The sequence below is a fragment of the Danio rerio genome, chromosome 3 (genome assembly GCF_052040795.2).
Source record: "Danio rerio strain M-AB ecotype USA chromosome 3, GRCz13ab, whole genome shotgun sequence".
NCBI classification, from domain to species: Eukaryota; Metazoa; Chordata; class Actinopteri; order Cypriniformes; family Danionidae; genus Danio; species Danio rerio.
Window position 1 is genome coordinate 43445001 of NC_141023.1, and position 15852 is coordinate 43460852.

General features: G+C 34.8%; 1 protein-coding gene and 1 long non-coding RNA gene across 11 annotated transcripts in view; one reads left to right on the forward strand and one right to left on the reverse strand.

Annotated features, from left to right (window-relative positions):
• axin1 (axin 1) overlaps nt 1–11752 on the reverse strand; it is a 107676-nt gene extending 95924 nt beyond the window's left edge. For 4 of the 10 annotated variants that reach the window (XM_087243242.1, XM_087243234.1, XM_087243238.1 and 1 more), the window contains exon 1: nt 11464–11752. The gene's annotated coding sequence lies outside the window, so the exon portion shown is untranslated. Of the gene's footprint in view, nt 1–10805; nt 10943–11463 lie in introns of those variants that run through there. The other 6 variants (XM_087243243.1, XM_087243239.1, XM_087243230.1 and 3 more) reach the window with 2 other exon arrangements.
• On the forward strand, nt 10047–12480 carry LOC147845998 (uncharacterized). The gene is made up of 2 exons (XR_015481123.1): nt 10047–10771; nt 10973–12480. It is a non-coding gene; the product is annotated as an uncharacterized LOC147845998 (long non-coding RNA).
• Nucleotides 12481–15852: the final 3372 nt, after the last annotated feature.

Sequence of the window (15852 nt, forward strand, 5' to 3'; positions counted from 1 at the left end):
TCTCTCATTCATTAGCATAAACAGCCCTGAGTGAGAAGCAGCCGTCAGCCATTACAGTTTTCACCTCCTGAAGATAATGTCAGCGACAAAGAGGTGTTAAAAATATTAAGGATGCAGCAATGAACACTGCCTTTGTCTGAGCCACTTCTTCTGAAGTTTTCAGTTTTTCACTGAGATAATGTTGGACCTGTTTTAAATCTGCCACAATGCTGATGCACAGGCGTTAATGGCACACTTCAATGGCACAATTTAGGTCAAAGCCTAAAGGGGGCAGTTTTATAGCGCTATAAACCATTATTTGGGGGGCGTTTTGAGCTAAACCTTTAAATACAGGCTCTAGGGACAACAGAGACTTATTTTACATATTGTAAAAAGAGGCATAGTAGGTACTCTTCAAAGTGATAGTTAACTAGTTTAGATGTTATAAAAAAAACAGTCACTGACTGCATGGTATTTTTGTTCCTATGGATGTCATTGGCTGCTTTTTGTCAAAATTCATCAAATATCTGAAGGGTACAATTCTAAGGATTTAAGGAGTGTTTCAGATTTTATGATTCTATATTTTTATTTAGCTTTTTCAAAAGTTAACAATACAGAACACCAAAACAAATAAAAAATTAAATCATCTGGTACTGTTTTAATATAATTCAAAAATGGATTCCAAATCTTTTAAAATAATTCACCCTTTCCTCTCAAAGAATATATGATCTTCTCCAGTATACAGTTGCAAACTTCTGAGATCCACAGTCCAATTGGTACATCAACATCAATGTTTTCCATTTTAAAGCAATGCATGTTTTAGCTATTGTCAGCAACATTTCAGTAAGTTTAATTGCATAATTATGCTGGAGGTTGGAATTTGTATAATTGCTCAATAGACATATCTCTGGATCCAATGGAAAATAAATTTCATGAATCTGTGATATAATATTGCAAACTTGTACCCACAACACTTTCACTTTAAGGCACAGCCATGTAGAATGCAAAAATGTACCTTCTTCTGTACCACATCTTAAGCAGAAGGGAGAAATACCGTTTTTAGTAAAGCTGGTGTAAGAAATTAAACTGGATTAGTCTAAATCTAAAGTGGTTCAGATTTTTATTTGCCCTACCAAATTTTTCACTGGCACCACCAAAAAAAAAAAAAAAATCAATTAATATTGTTTTTCTTAGCCACACATTTAAAATTATATGTCAAAAGCCAAACATATCTGACACAATTTTTGTTCAGCATAACTTTTCTTTAAATACTTTAAATAACTGATAATATAAAACATTACAATTGTGATGTAACAAAATTTACCAAAGATCCTGAAAAAAATGTCTGTGTATCTAGAATTGAAATACTTAAAAAGGGTTAAAAATATATATTATGAGCAAAATTCTAAGTGTTATGCAAACAAAAGGAGCAATTTGGAAAATTTGCATCTATTTTATTGAAGTTCTAAACTAAAAGGTGGTTGACTTAGCAGATTTTTTTGACGAATCAGTATAAATCAACATCCAATCAGATAAAACAAACCTAAAAGCAATATGGTGTTTATGACATTAAAGAAAAAGTAGCATTTAAAGGCTTAAAAACACAAACTGTTTCTTGATTCTAAAACGCGCAATTGACAAATAGTCACATGGAAAATTAATGATTCTGTCCATTGTCCAGAGCATCTCGCACATTGGCCCCCGGGCCATCGGGCAGTCCTTATTGTTGAGCCCTGATCTTGTTTTGCATTCAACAAGAAAATGAAAATTCAACTTTAGAAGTATTTAAGTGTGAGTAAATGATAAAGTCAACTTGTTGCATTTTAAAGATAAGAGAGATACCATTAACATAATAAGAAATCACTCCATGTTATCTAGTGTTCTGAAAGTAAAGAGATGTCTTTCAAATATTAATAAACAACATGCCAAGCAGAGTTTTACAAATACACTCCAAAACAATTGTATTTTTGTCCAAATGGTCACAAACAGGACCTCACCTTTGACTGTCAAAATTGCAAAAGCACATGTTTACGCTGCACATTTCAGCTTACAGGCATACATTAACAGCCGTGTTCAAATCATCACTGAGGAATGCAGAAATACCCAATATAGAAATGAAGCATGACATTAAACGTGGCAGGAAATAGATAAGTTTGTGGCCCGAGGTCATTTGTTTTCATTTTTTAAACCACCCCGAACTAAAACATGTGGCAGCTTCCATCCCTTCGCAGCATCGCACATCTGGTGGGCTAAGCAGGATAAGCTAAGTCAAGCCCACGGCGCTCTTCCATGAACCTATTGTTTGTGACCACCCCATCTGCTCGGATTCGCCAGTATCAAGCGCAGGAGCAGATGAGCGGGTATGCGCCGGGGACCCCCGCTGTATAGCACCACAGAAGGAATGCTTCGTCTTAGGAAAGCCAATCAATACCCAAAACTAATGCAGCCTCAGAAAGGGGAGTTTTGACTAGCTTATTTAATTGGAAACGGTGGGAGGATGAATAAATACATAAATAACACTGGACGAATGCATCTGCTTTCTCATTCATCTGTTGAATAATGAATATTTAGTTAATCTTTACAGTCAGTTGCAATTTTCTATGATGGGAATCTCCATTTATATATCAAAATAGAGGATGGTGTACATATCAAATTAAATTTTAAGGGACTTTAATGTGTTAAAAGGGCTTTTGTGAAAATGAAATGGACAAAACATGTTTCATTCTCATTCAGAGTCACTTTTGATAAGATTTATGTAAACTGGGACAATAAACTTATTCTGAACAGTATTTATTAAAATGTCTAAAATAATTAGTGAGTATATTTAATTGTATTTTATATTATATTTAGATTTTTTTTTTATTAAACATATTAGATTTGAAACATGCAGCAGTTGTTAACTTTTTCTTTTGTTTAGACAACAAACAAACAAAACCCATCACATATACATTTAGGTTCTACAACATATATATGCATATTATTATATAGAATACAAATAAATAATAATACTAATAAAACAAATATATAGGGATTAAAGAAAAGGAATAAAAAGAAATAAGAGAATAAGGGAAAGTTCTTCTCTTCTAAAATAACTGAGGGCTCCATCTTATGTGATCTAAAATAGGTTGCCAGGTTAAATAAAACATATCAGTACAACCTCAGTATATTGTATTTTTTTTACTACGATCAAGTGATGTAAAAGGTCCACAAGCCACCGCTTAAAAGTTTGGAGACTTGTCCTGCCAAATCAGCAATATTAACCTTCTGGCTAAAAGCATAACAAAGGCAATAACACTTTCCTTACTTTTATTAAAACATAAGGACTGTGGTGTAATACTAAATAATAATACTGTGGTTTTATGTAAGTATTTAATGTGTCTAAAAGAATAAAAATATTAGCTGCCAGAAGTCCTTTCATTTTAAACAAAACCAAAACATATGAGACGGTGTAGCTTGGTCAACATATGCTGCAATTAGGGTCTATATGTGGTTTAAATTTGTCTAATTTCACTTTGGGTTAATGCAATCTGTGTGCTACTTTAAATTGTTTTACTTTATGTTTTGAACAAATTGAAGATTATTGTATATTATCTATTGTATTATATTTTAACCCTCTACCGCTGGTGTTGCTTTATGGCAACATGATATTAATGTTGATTTCTCTGCCACTGTTTCTTTTGCCACCGTTGATTCCACTGCCACCAACATTGTTGTTGGAAAGAGATGAGCTTAGTTTAGCCAATGATGTGCTTTGGTTAAGTCACATGATGTGCGTTTTTCTGTGGCGCGATTTCTGACAGACTGGCGTTTATTGTGAGTAGTTGCTGAATGCAAATGAAAACGTCAATAAAAACAAAGAATCAAATTATGTCAGATTCACAAAAAATCTGAAACATCACCTCCAGTAGGTTATGATGACATACTCACAACTCATTACAAAAGTTTTTATCAAATTATGCTGAGTTCGTACTGCTTGATTTTAGCCCCGATTTAGACTCGCAGATAGGTAAAAAAATAAAAATAAAACGCAGACAAATGCCTGAAATCACAGGCAAATCGGTGCTCGTTCACTAGAGTAACAATCACACAATGTGAACTATCAAAGACAAGATCTGAAAGAATCACAGATGAGTCGCAGATGCCCATCAGATATTTGGCATGCTTGGAGCTGTTGGCGATTCAAATCATGCCCTGTGAAATGAGTTTTGATCACCTACAGCCAATGAGAGAGCAGCATCCACTAGTATGAGTATCTGCAGGCCAGCAGGAGGTTGGGGGAGAAGTTAAAAGTGCTCATTTTCAGTTTATTTCAAACCCAGGTGAGAAAATATGTACATTTTCTACCCCATTAAAGGCTTCTTTCTCATTATGTAGTAATTAACAAAAGATATGTGTTTTTGATCGTGAGACGTACTTTGGATGAAGCTGTCAGCGATTCTTCCTATTGTAAAGTCATGCATTGTTAAAGTCCCTGTCGCCAATCCATCTTGCAGTGTAAACAAAGCAGCGACAAAACGCTAGCCCAGATAGTCATGCAGTGTGAACACATTTGTGACACGGTTACTTTGAAAATCATGCAGTCTGAACTCAGAATTAGTTGTCTGTAAATCGATCAAATTAATGTGTTGCCAAATGACAACACTGTGCAATAGTGGAACGTGCAACATTGCAGTATAGTTTAGCTAGCTATAGCAAAGTCAGCTGTTGACTTTTAAGCTGTAACAATCACAACATGAATGCTAGTCATATAATGTTGATTAGTTATATATTAATGGCATTTAAAATGTGGATAATGGTATAATTCTACTTTTGAATAGATATGAATACAGTGTATTAGCGAGCACCACGATGTTTAATGGTAAGTGAAAGAGGAAAAGGACAGAACTGGCTCTTCCTGCAGATGAAAGTGAGAATGGGTTTCAGTAACCATGAGAATGATGCAGTTTGGACATTTGATATGAGCAGTGATGGAGACAGTTCAGGTGTGTTAGCTCAGAGGCAGATAAGACAGGCGTAGTTTAGTATCTAATATAATATAATATAATATAATATAATATAATATAATATGATATGATATGATATGATATGATATGATATGAAATGATATAATATAATATAATATAATATAATATAATATAATATAATATAATATATAAACATTGTTGGCTAGTAGCTCCTTTATTCTGATGCATCTGGATATACTAGACTTGTTATTTATTTGTTGTAATATTTACTGGAGGAAATATTTATATTTACTGTATGTTGTATACATGATAATACAATATTATGATTGTTTTCAGCAAAAACGAATGGAATAAATGAAAGCTGTTGGAATAACAGTTGTTGGAAAGTGTGTTTTAGGTGTCATTCATAAATTATGTATTAAAGCTTATAATACTCCAACTCCGATTAAATCAAAACAAACAATAAAATGATTAATTATAAGGATGATCCTAGATTAGAAATTTCTAAGTTAGGTCCACTGTTGGACGTTGTTGCCATATGGCAACATAAAATACCTTTAAAAAAAAAATTCCCAATTTTTTTTTTACAGCACTACAAATTAAGCCATTCTGACAAAAGATATCTATCATAATGCGTGTGCTATAGAGGGTTAAATGTTTTTAAAAACTCTTTATTATTTTTAGAGTTTTTAGTTTAATCAAGAGATTAAACCACTGAAAATGTGTTTAAAGTATAGTGGTGTTTTAATCAAATTTTAAAGAATTTGATTAATATTATTGAGTATTTGTGAGGCTGAACTATGATCCCTAAACAATAAATGAAATAAAATAAATGTTCCAAATATTCACCAACAATACATTTTTGGTGTACGGCATAAGTTAGTTTCTTCTGTAAATCATGGTAAATGATACTCATATTTTACTCAGGAAAAAACAAACAAAAAAACAAACAAACAAACAAACAAACAAACAAAAAAACAAGACACTTTCTAAAACATGAATAAAAAAATAAAAGCTGCATGACATTGTTTCTGTTTAAAGGCTTTTCCCAGTGATGGGTTGCAGCTGGAAGGACATCCGCTGCGTAGGTTAAGTTAGTGGTTTATTCCACCGTGGCAACCCCAGATTAATAAAGGGACTGAGCCAAAAACAAAAATGGGCTCAAATGCCCATTTTCCAGTCGAACTCATCTGCTTTACAAATTGTGTATAGTTTACAAAACATCTTTACCAAACGTATTATCAAACCAATTAAGATTTTGAAGTGATGTTTAATAGATCGATTCATTTCAGATTGTCATTTAATAACGATGCAACTAAATAAATACACAATTCATTTGCATTGATTTGATGGCAGCAATGACTGTGACACAATAGACATTTCAGTCTCTCTGACGCTGCACGTCACCTAGTCTTGCGCTCTGCCTCGGCTTTACCTATTCAGTGGCTGTGACAGACTAATATGCAGCTCAAGCCTTCAATAAAAAGGCGACGACAGCCATGTTAGTTGAATGAGGATTTGCAGAATAGGATTGCATTCAGCAGGTGTTCCTTTAGCTATGAATCAATTTGAGACTCAAGAATTTCTGATTGCAGCAGACTGTATGTAGAGCTGAAATGGGTTTTCAATGATCAGAACAATGAATGTATAATTAGAATGGTCCTGTTTCACTTGTTTTTTTTTTCAGAGCAAAAGATTACATGTAATGATTTACACAAGATTTTTACAGAAAAATCATTCAGTAGCAATAATTTGTTTATAAAAACGTTTTGCCATTAAAACTTGTTGCAAGAATCATTTGATGACACTAAAAGGATCACGGCAGCTCCAAAACACTAACTAGATGTCATATTAGATCTTTCTACTGTGAATCTTTTGAACCAACAGTTTTTCCCATTTTCAGTCAAGACAATAAATAAATTAACAATCTAATAAAATAAATTCTTAAATAATAAAGCAAGGAGCGATCTGGTGGCGCAGTAGGTAGTGCTATCACCTTACAGCAAGAAGGTCATTAGTTCGAACATCTGGCTGGGTCAGTTGGCGTTTCTGTGTGGAGTTTGCATGTTCTGCCAGAGTTTGTGTGGGTTTCCGGGTTCTCTGGTTTCCCCCACAGTCCAAAGACAAGGTACAGGTGAATTAGGTAGGCTAAATTGTCCGTAGTGTATGAGTGTGTATGGATGTTTCCCATAGGTGGGTTGCAGCTGGAAGGGCATCCACTGCGTGAAACATGTGCTAGATAAGTTGGCGGTTCATTTCGCTGTGGCAACCCCAGACTAATAAAGAGACTAAAGCAAAAAGAAAATGAACGAATGAATAATAAAGTAAGTTGCTTTCATTTTTCATGTAATGCCACATGGAAACGGAACATGATTTCACCCACTCATAGCATTTGTTTTCTTTATATAAGCTGATTGAAGCATATGATTTAATATGCTTCCTGTGTATACAATATGACTTAAGTTGTTTTAATTTGATGTTAACACCAAAATGGGATGTTGATTCGAAAATGGGTTGAAGAAAACATGATTCATTTAACAATTAATTCAATGTAAAAATCTGTCAAACTTGCATTTTCTGAGTGAAAATTCTCTTTTTGCATGCTACTGCATTGAAGTTGATAGTTGTGTGATGAAAAACTAAATGAAATGTGATTTTCTTACCAAGATAAAAGTCTCTCAATACTAATTAGTTGGCTTTCTAAAACTTAGACAAAGGTTTAATTAGTCTAAATTATAACTGTAATTCTGTTAATTGCAATGAAAACTTGGTGCAAGAATCATTTGATGACACATTAAAAGGATCACGGTAGCTCTAAAACAACAACTAAATGTCATTTCAGATCTTTGTACTGTGCCAGAATCTTTTGAACCAACAGTATTGAAAGACTTTTATCTTGCTAAAAAAAAAAAAAATCACATTTCATTTAGTTTTTCATCCCACAACTAAACACTTCAATGCAGTAGCATACAAAAAGAGAATTTTCACTCAGAAATTGCAACAGTTACTCAGTAACATTAAATTAACTGAAATGAATTGTGTTGTCTTGTAAAATGTGTTTGTATTTGATGTTTAATGAAGATGCGTCAAAGTCGAGACATCCCATTTTGGTGTTAGCATCAAATTAAAACAACTCAAGTCATATTGTATACGCAGATATAAGCATATTAAATCCCTCCAAAATCTACTTTAATATTTAAAAGTTCAGCCAACTTTTATGAAGAAAACAAATGCTAAACGTGGGTGAAATAATGTTCCATTGAAATGCTGCAAAACATGAAAAATTAAAGCAACTTACTTAACTATTTATTTGATTTGATTATTTATATATTCATTTTATTGTCTGAAAAATGAGGAAAACTGTTGATTAAAAGATTCTGGCACAGTACAAAGATCTGAAATGACATTAAGTTAGTATTTTGGAGCTGCCGTGATCCTTTTAGTGTGTCATCAAATGATTCTTGCATCAAGTTTTCATTACAATCACAGAGTTAAAGTTATCATTTAGACTAATCAAACATCTGTCTGATTATAGAAAGCAAACCTATTAGTATTGAGAGACTTTTATCTTGTTAAGAAAATAACATTTCATTTAGTTTTTCATCACACAACTAACAACTTTAATGCAGTAAGATCCACAAAGACAATGCAAGTTTGACAGATATTTACATTGAATTCATTTCGAAATTAATTGTGTTTTCTTCATCCCATTTTGGTGTTAACATCAAATGAAAACAACTTAAATCATATTGTATACACAGAAAGCATAACAAATCATATTTAATGGTTCAATAAAACTTTTATGAAGAAAACAAATGCCAAACGTGGGTGAAATATTCCATTGCCATGCGGCATAACATGAAATATTAAAACAACTTATTTATTTTATTTGATTATTTATTTGTTCATTTTCTTGGGCAAAACGAATAGATTTGCTTTCTAGAAACCAAACAGATGTTCGATTGGTCTAAATGATAACTTCAACATGTTATTCGCAATGGAAAGTTGGTGCAACTAACAGCAAACCTTAGGAGTGCTAATAATGACAGATTACCCTAATGTCATGATATAAGTCCTCTTGACGGGAGAAAGAAACCCCGTTTCTGGCCGGCATTCCTCTGTGTTGGTTTTTGTTACAGCTGCCAGTGCAAATTTACCCCTCCTCGTAGGCTTTGCTTGAAATAGGCTTATCTTTTGAGGAGCCTGATCAGTTGACAATAGCCCATTTAGATGTTAAAGCTGAGTGCTGCTCTTCTCATTTCTACAAAAGATAATTATTCCTTCAAATAAGTTACTTCAAGGCTGCTTTTAGCACTTCTGTAAAAAAAAAAAAAGTGGCATAATAAGGCTTTGAATTATGAGGGGGAGAAAAACTGAGATTTTCGAGATACAACTGACAATAGACAAAGACGCACATGCCTGGAATGGTTAGGCTATAGGAGTACTGCGAAACAAAGGCGACGAGGGTCCGGTTGGAGAAAAGCTGATTTATATTTGAATGATTGGGACATCAGAAAGGGAAAATGTCTTTGGTGTATTGATAAGCTGCTCTTTTTAGCGCTACCGAGTCTTGGGAGAAAGGTGCTATCTAAAGACTGTCAGAATGTCCTCTGGAGTCCTGCTGATATCTTTTGTCATAGCTGAATAAATCGTGACTAACAAGGCCAAGGGTGGATTAGCCACACAGGATTAAACAGGTTGTTGCTTGAGGTTTGTCTAACTACTGATTAATGTTTCCATAGGAAAACATGCGGCTCGCTACAATTCATCGGCAAACAATGCGCCGCTAATGACCGCTAAAAATAGGCGAAAGATTTTGCTCGCTAACAAATGGCGAGCCGATGCTACGAGCTTGAAATGCACAGCAAGCGGTCGCAACAATTGAAGCTTTGAAAGCAAGAGGGCCGGGAGAGATGTAAACAATAAAAACAGTAGGAAAGAGCGGCAAATAACGCTCGGCGTACCGCCGCCATTATCAACGTTACACAATCGATGCACATGCCGCCTTCACAGTTACCTCAACTTCACCGTAGACTATCCCGATTGCCTCAACGGATCTGGTCTCGTGCTACGCAGTCTGCGGCATCCCCGGCCGCCATCTTTAAGCACAACTGGCTTTAGTTGGCGATGGTCCTCCCCTCCATCTTTCTTTATCCTCTTGCTTTCCACCCAGCCCCCCTTTGGTGCGCTATTTTGACATCATTCGCTGGATATCGACAGGCTCTCAGACGGCTCGGTCGGGAATCGGCGAGGACATGGAGCCCTCGCTGCTGTGCTTCACCCAATGGTGGATCCTCTGACCATGCTTGATTATCTCGAGACATATCCGCCGAGGACAAATATTCATCCCAGATCTGAGGCCTTTGATCTGATGAAGGCCCGATTTGAAAGCCCCCTCCAAAGAGCCCTTTAAAGACAGCGTTCCCTCAGATGTTCCAAGTAATGAGATTTGGAGTGCTATGATTAATCTAGGCCAATTTCATACACTGAGAGAGACACACACACACATGAAAACACAAAGACATGGACATATGCATACTAGGAGCAATCGAATTAAGTTTACGCGACGAATCCTCCCATTCGCAAATTAACGGAAAAATAGATACCAGAAGCAAACAACAGCCCAGCTGGAGTTCTTTGATCGCGCTTTGGGAAGAAAAAGAAATGGATGTGAAGAGGCTTCAAGAATCATATTGAAAACTGCGGCGTTTTTTTCTCGCTTTCATTTGCCTGACGTTCACAGTCCATTCTTCGGCCGTTTATTGGCACTGCTAATGCTAATCTCGTTGACCAGCACATTTCACGGAGAAGACTCCAAGAACAATAATGTGAGTTAAGTCTCAAAATGGTTGATGCTCTCACCTGCCTCTCCTGCTGGGTGTCTCCTCCGCTGTGATTTCTGCCGTCCGCCATGACTGGGCGCAGTCGCCTACTTGCCACCCCGGAGTACTTTCTTTTACTCATGAATCTCTTTCTGTTTTCTTACAACTGTGTTGCTGAAAGATGTGCATCTTTACTTTATGTTGCAGCTTCAGCTCTGCAACCTGATTGGTGGACGCGAGGACCAGATGATAGACCTCGGAACCCTATTGTAACTATGGCAACAGACCCCACAGGCATGAGTGATGTGCTCCTAATTGCAAAGTAAACATCAGAAAAGCAACTGGATATCATCGGCCGAAAAAGTGTGACGATTACAGCCAAACGCAATGAGCTCTGAAAGGAAAACAAAACTGTTTGATATGCTGCCCATTCTGAGCGGGATGAAAAGGGAAGCACAAAGACCACAGAGTAGCGGTCCTTTTCAAACAGCGCTCAACGCCACTGCTGTTTGATGTTTGGGAGCATTTCATTCACCACAAGCAAACAACAACAGACTGACCACGGTGAAATACACATATACGCAGCGAGACGAGATGGAGAAAATCGGCGTAGGCAGATATGAGAGTGCTGGAAAGGAAAACGTCGAGAACCAAGAAGATGATATTGCCTTTGTTGGGTAATGTTATCAGCTGCTTACCTTTCATACGGATTTCACACTTGCTTGTCTAGTAGCAGCCAGGGTCAGACCCAGCAAACCCTTCCCACAATGACCGATTTTCCATTCTGGCGAGGATCCTTGGTATTGCCTGCCACTTGCATTTGCATTGGCGCCGCCACTCTCAAACAAATTTACCACACACACTTTGTCTTGTTTGCGGGACTTCACATCGTGCTGTCTTTGGGGCTTGCGTGGGCTGGTGGTGGACTCTCATTGAAAAGACAGTTTCGATTCCGCACGCCGCGCGTTCAAGAACAGCCATGTGACTAGTGAGAAAAGAAAGTCACTGCAAAATAGCAGCTGGCCATTAGTCTCAGTGGCCCCTCAGCACCCTGCGTTTGGGTTGGTGGGGTGACTCAGGTGGGGGTTTCTGGACTCAGGGAGGGAGAGATACATTATATACTCTTAGGAGTGAGGGCTTCTTGTTGTTTAGCAGTAGAAAATATGGTAGAAACTGAGCATTTGAACACGGAAGCTGTAGAAGATTACATATTTAAAGAGACATTTCTTTCAAAAGGAACACGAATGAGGGTAAACGAGAAAATAGCACATTTTTTTAAGGGATTTTGAGGGTTTATAAGTTTTTAAACATGAAATATACAATATTTAAATATTATAATCATGCTATTATGGGTATTTTTAAATACACTATCATTCAAAAGCTTTTATTGACATTTTCTAAACATTGAAATCAATTTTTTTATAGCACAAGTGAATTAAATTAATTAAAAGTGAGTTATTTTACAACTGATTATGTCAAACTTTCTATTAAGCAGAGAATTCATCAATTTTAAGTAGCACAATATTAATAATTATTTGACGCTTGTTTTACGTTACATTTTAAGATACAGAGACATAAAAGAAGTCATAATGATATTGCTAATTACAGTTTTATTCTAAAATTGCACTAATTCATCTTAAATGTACATATCCACTGCACATATACTGTACGAGTGTAATTATGTTCATATCTATCTGCATACCTCTGATTATTAATAGCAACCTGTACATATATTCATCTACTGTAGAGAGACATTATATGCTCTTAGGAGTAGGTGCTTCTTGTTGTTTAGCAGTACAAAATACGGTATAAACTGAGCATTTGAAGACGTAAGCTGTAGAAGTTTACATATTTAAAGAGACATTTCTTTTTAAAAGGAACACGAAATCAGAGAATAACACATTTATTTGACAGATTTTGAGGGTTTATGAGTTTTTAAACATGAAATATACAATATTTAAATATTATAATTATGCTTTTATGGGTATTTTTAAATACACTATCATTCAAAAGCTTTTATTGATATTTTGAGATCAATATTTTTATACAGCACAAGTGAATTAAATTCAATAAAACTGAGTTAATGATACAAATGATTTCTATTGCAGAAAATCCATCAATTTGAAATAGCACAATATTCATAATAGTATGTTTGTATTGAATTACATTTTAAAATACGCAGACATAAAAGAAGTCATTTTTATTGCAATGATATTGCTAGTTTACAGTTTTACTCTAAAATTGCACTAATTCATCTTGAATTTAAATATCCTCTGCACAAATACAAGTGTAATTATGTTCATATCTATCTGCATACCACTGATTGTTTATAGCAGCCTGTACATATATTCATCTAATTGTAAATCTCTGTTCACAGTTAATACAACCTCTATATAATGTTTATAGTACACGTATCTGTAAATATCACCCTTAGTGTTTTTATAATTGCACTATAACTTATACCTACAGTGTTCAGCATAATTGTACACCTTATTTTGAAAATCAATATTTCGATCCATTTCTCTGTGAATATGGGCAATGTATTTTGGTGCATTTAAACAAAACAGATTTATTAAACAGATATATTTATGAAAATAATATCTTAGTCACCAAGCATATTTAGAAATTGAAAGATAACACACTTAAAGTCAAGCAAAATATTGCAAAAATAATATACAACCTACAAAATTTCAACTAATTTTTCAATTTGATTTTTCCTTTTTTTAACATTTGTATTTAATATTTTTCTTTAACATATAAATTTGGCTGTACTAGTTTTTGGACTGTAATCGTAAGTTATTTTGTTAGATAAGCTCCAGATTTGGCTTTAGTACTGACTAATCTAATGTATGCACAAATATAATATTGTAAAGCTTCCTATTAAAATATAAAATGCAGAGCACTATATATCCTGCACTTGCTGCTATTGCACTCCTGGTTAGACCTAAACTGCACTTTGTTGCCTTGTACTTGTACATGTGTAATGACATTAAAAGTTTAATCTAATCTAATCTAATATACAATACTGTTTAAAAGTTTGGAATGAGATTTTTAAAATAAAATGAATGAATTCAGTGGAGATATTTAATTTAATAGTGACAGCAAAGGCATTTCTAAAGCTAAAAAATATTTCTATTCAAATGAACAATCTAATAAGCTTCCTATTAATTGAAGAATGATAAAGTTAAGTAGCATGACACTGATAATAAAACAAATATTACTTAAAAAATGTAATTAGATTACAATGGCATTTTTAAATTGTTAACATATAAAGCAGTCATTTTAAATAATTTTTAAAATGATATCTCACAATATTGCTGGTTTATTGTACCCTTTAATATTTACAGAATGCAGATATTGTATTATTGTATTGTATTTTATTATTGTACATTTTGATAGTTCAACCTCATAGTATACTAAAACATTTGGTAACACTTTATAATAAGGTTGTATTAGTTCATTTTAGCTAATGCATTTACTAACATAAATAAACAATGGACAATGCATTTACTACAGTGTTTGTTTATGTTGGCTAACATCAGAAGTGAAAACACAGTTGATCACTGACAGCTGCATTCACTAATGCTATAACAAGCATGAATGTGGATGTTAATAATGCATGAGTAAATGTTGAACTATGAATAATGAATGCTGTACAAGTATTATTCATTATCAGTTCATGTTAGTAATTACATTAACTAACAGATCCTTATTGTAAAGTGTGACCAATCATTTAGACAAAATCATTATAATGACATAATATATTATTAGGGATAACTGGAAAAAGGGTCTACTTCCACAGCTACAGATTAGTTTCCATGCATCTTTTCTACAATTCTATGTCCTTTTAGAAAATAAAGTGTGTGTGTGTGTGTGTGTGTGTGTGTGTGTGCAGGTCAATGCATTTCATTAATATGAATACATTTTCCATATACTTCTTTCTAAATGTTTTAGCTTTATTCTGAGTAAAGCACTGCATTATCAAGCTGAAGGAAATATTTACAGGGTTCCCACTCTTTCATGGACACTAAATTCAAGGACTTTTTAAATCCCTAATATTTTTAAAGGGCACCCATGGTGAAAACTCTACTTTTCAAGCTGTTTGGACAGAAATATGTGTAGGTATAGTGTATAGGCGGTCATATTGGGATGTTATAAACACACAGAGTCCTTTTTGTTTTTCAATTTAACAACATAAAAACCAATTGGACCAATTGGAGCGGTTTTCAGACTGACTGCAACTTGACGTACGAGTGCGGTCCCCCCGCCCACCGAATTGATTGATAGCAGCGTAACATGTTCCGGTAGTCTCGTGTATAATCAGATCAACAAGAGAAGATGAGTGCAATGCAACCGGGAATAACCGGGTCTGTTCAGTTCACTAGGATCATCAATCATCATCAAATGTGATCAAGAGTGAGTTTCACAAGTTTAAAATGTTTTAAAACAGAGCACGTGTGTAATGAATTACAGCGATTTACTTCAGCTTTACTTCATCAGCACAGCCGCGTGTCAACAATTATAAATTAACAATTATAAAAGAAGACGCTTAAATCCTGCTTTGTGGACGTTAAATCAGGTTTATTTTAACAAACTAGATACCCCTACAGCAGTGGAGATTAGCCTGTGTCCTGTCACTTATGCGTGCAAAAAGAGTGCAAAGCTAAACGTGCTGTCTGTATGTATATGCGTATTGTGTCCGTGCTGGGTATGTGTGTCTGTGTGTGTGCGTGTGAACTTTGTAACGACATTGGCGTTGTAACTTAACACAAATGCAGCAAATAATCATCATGGGTAAAGTTCTTACTGTAGTATTTCTCACAAACGCTACGTGAGATCTGCTTCCTTTATGTCTGTTTGTTGTCAGACTCAGCAGAGGGAGGAGATTAAGGCACGTAGAAACGGTGGGCGAGGAGGACTCGCCTCAAAGGCGCAGAAAAGCAAAACCGTCACCCAGTGCAAAAAATGTAGAAAACAGAATCTTATAAAAGGTAAAAAAAAACATCTACTGGATGTTTTAAGGCTGAAACTTTACAGACACATTCTGGAGAGACAAATGATTCATAATAAATCTGAAAAAAGGGGTA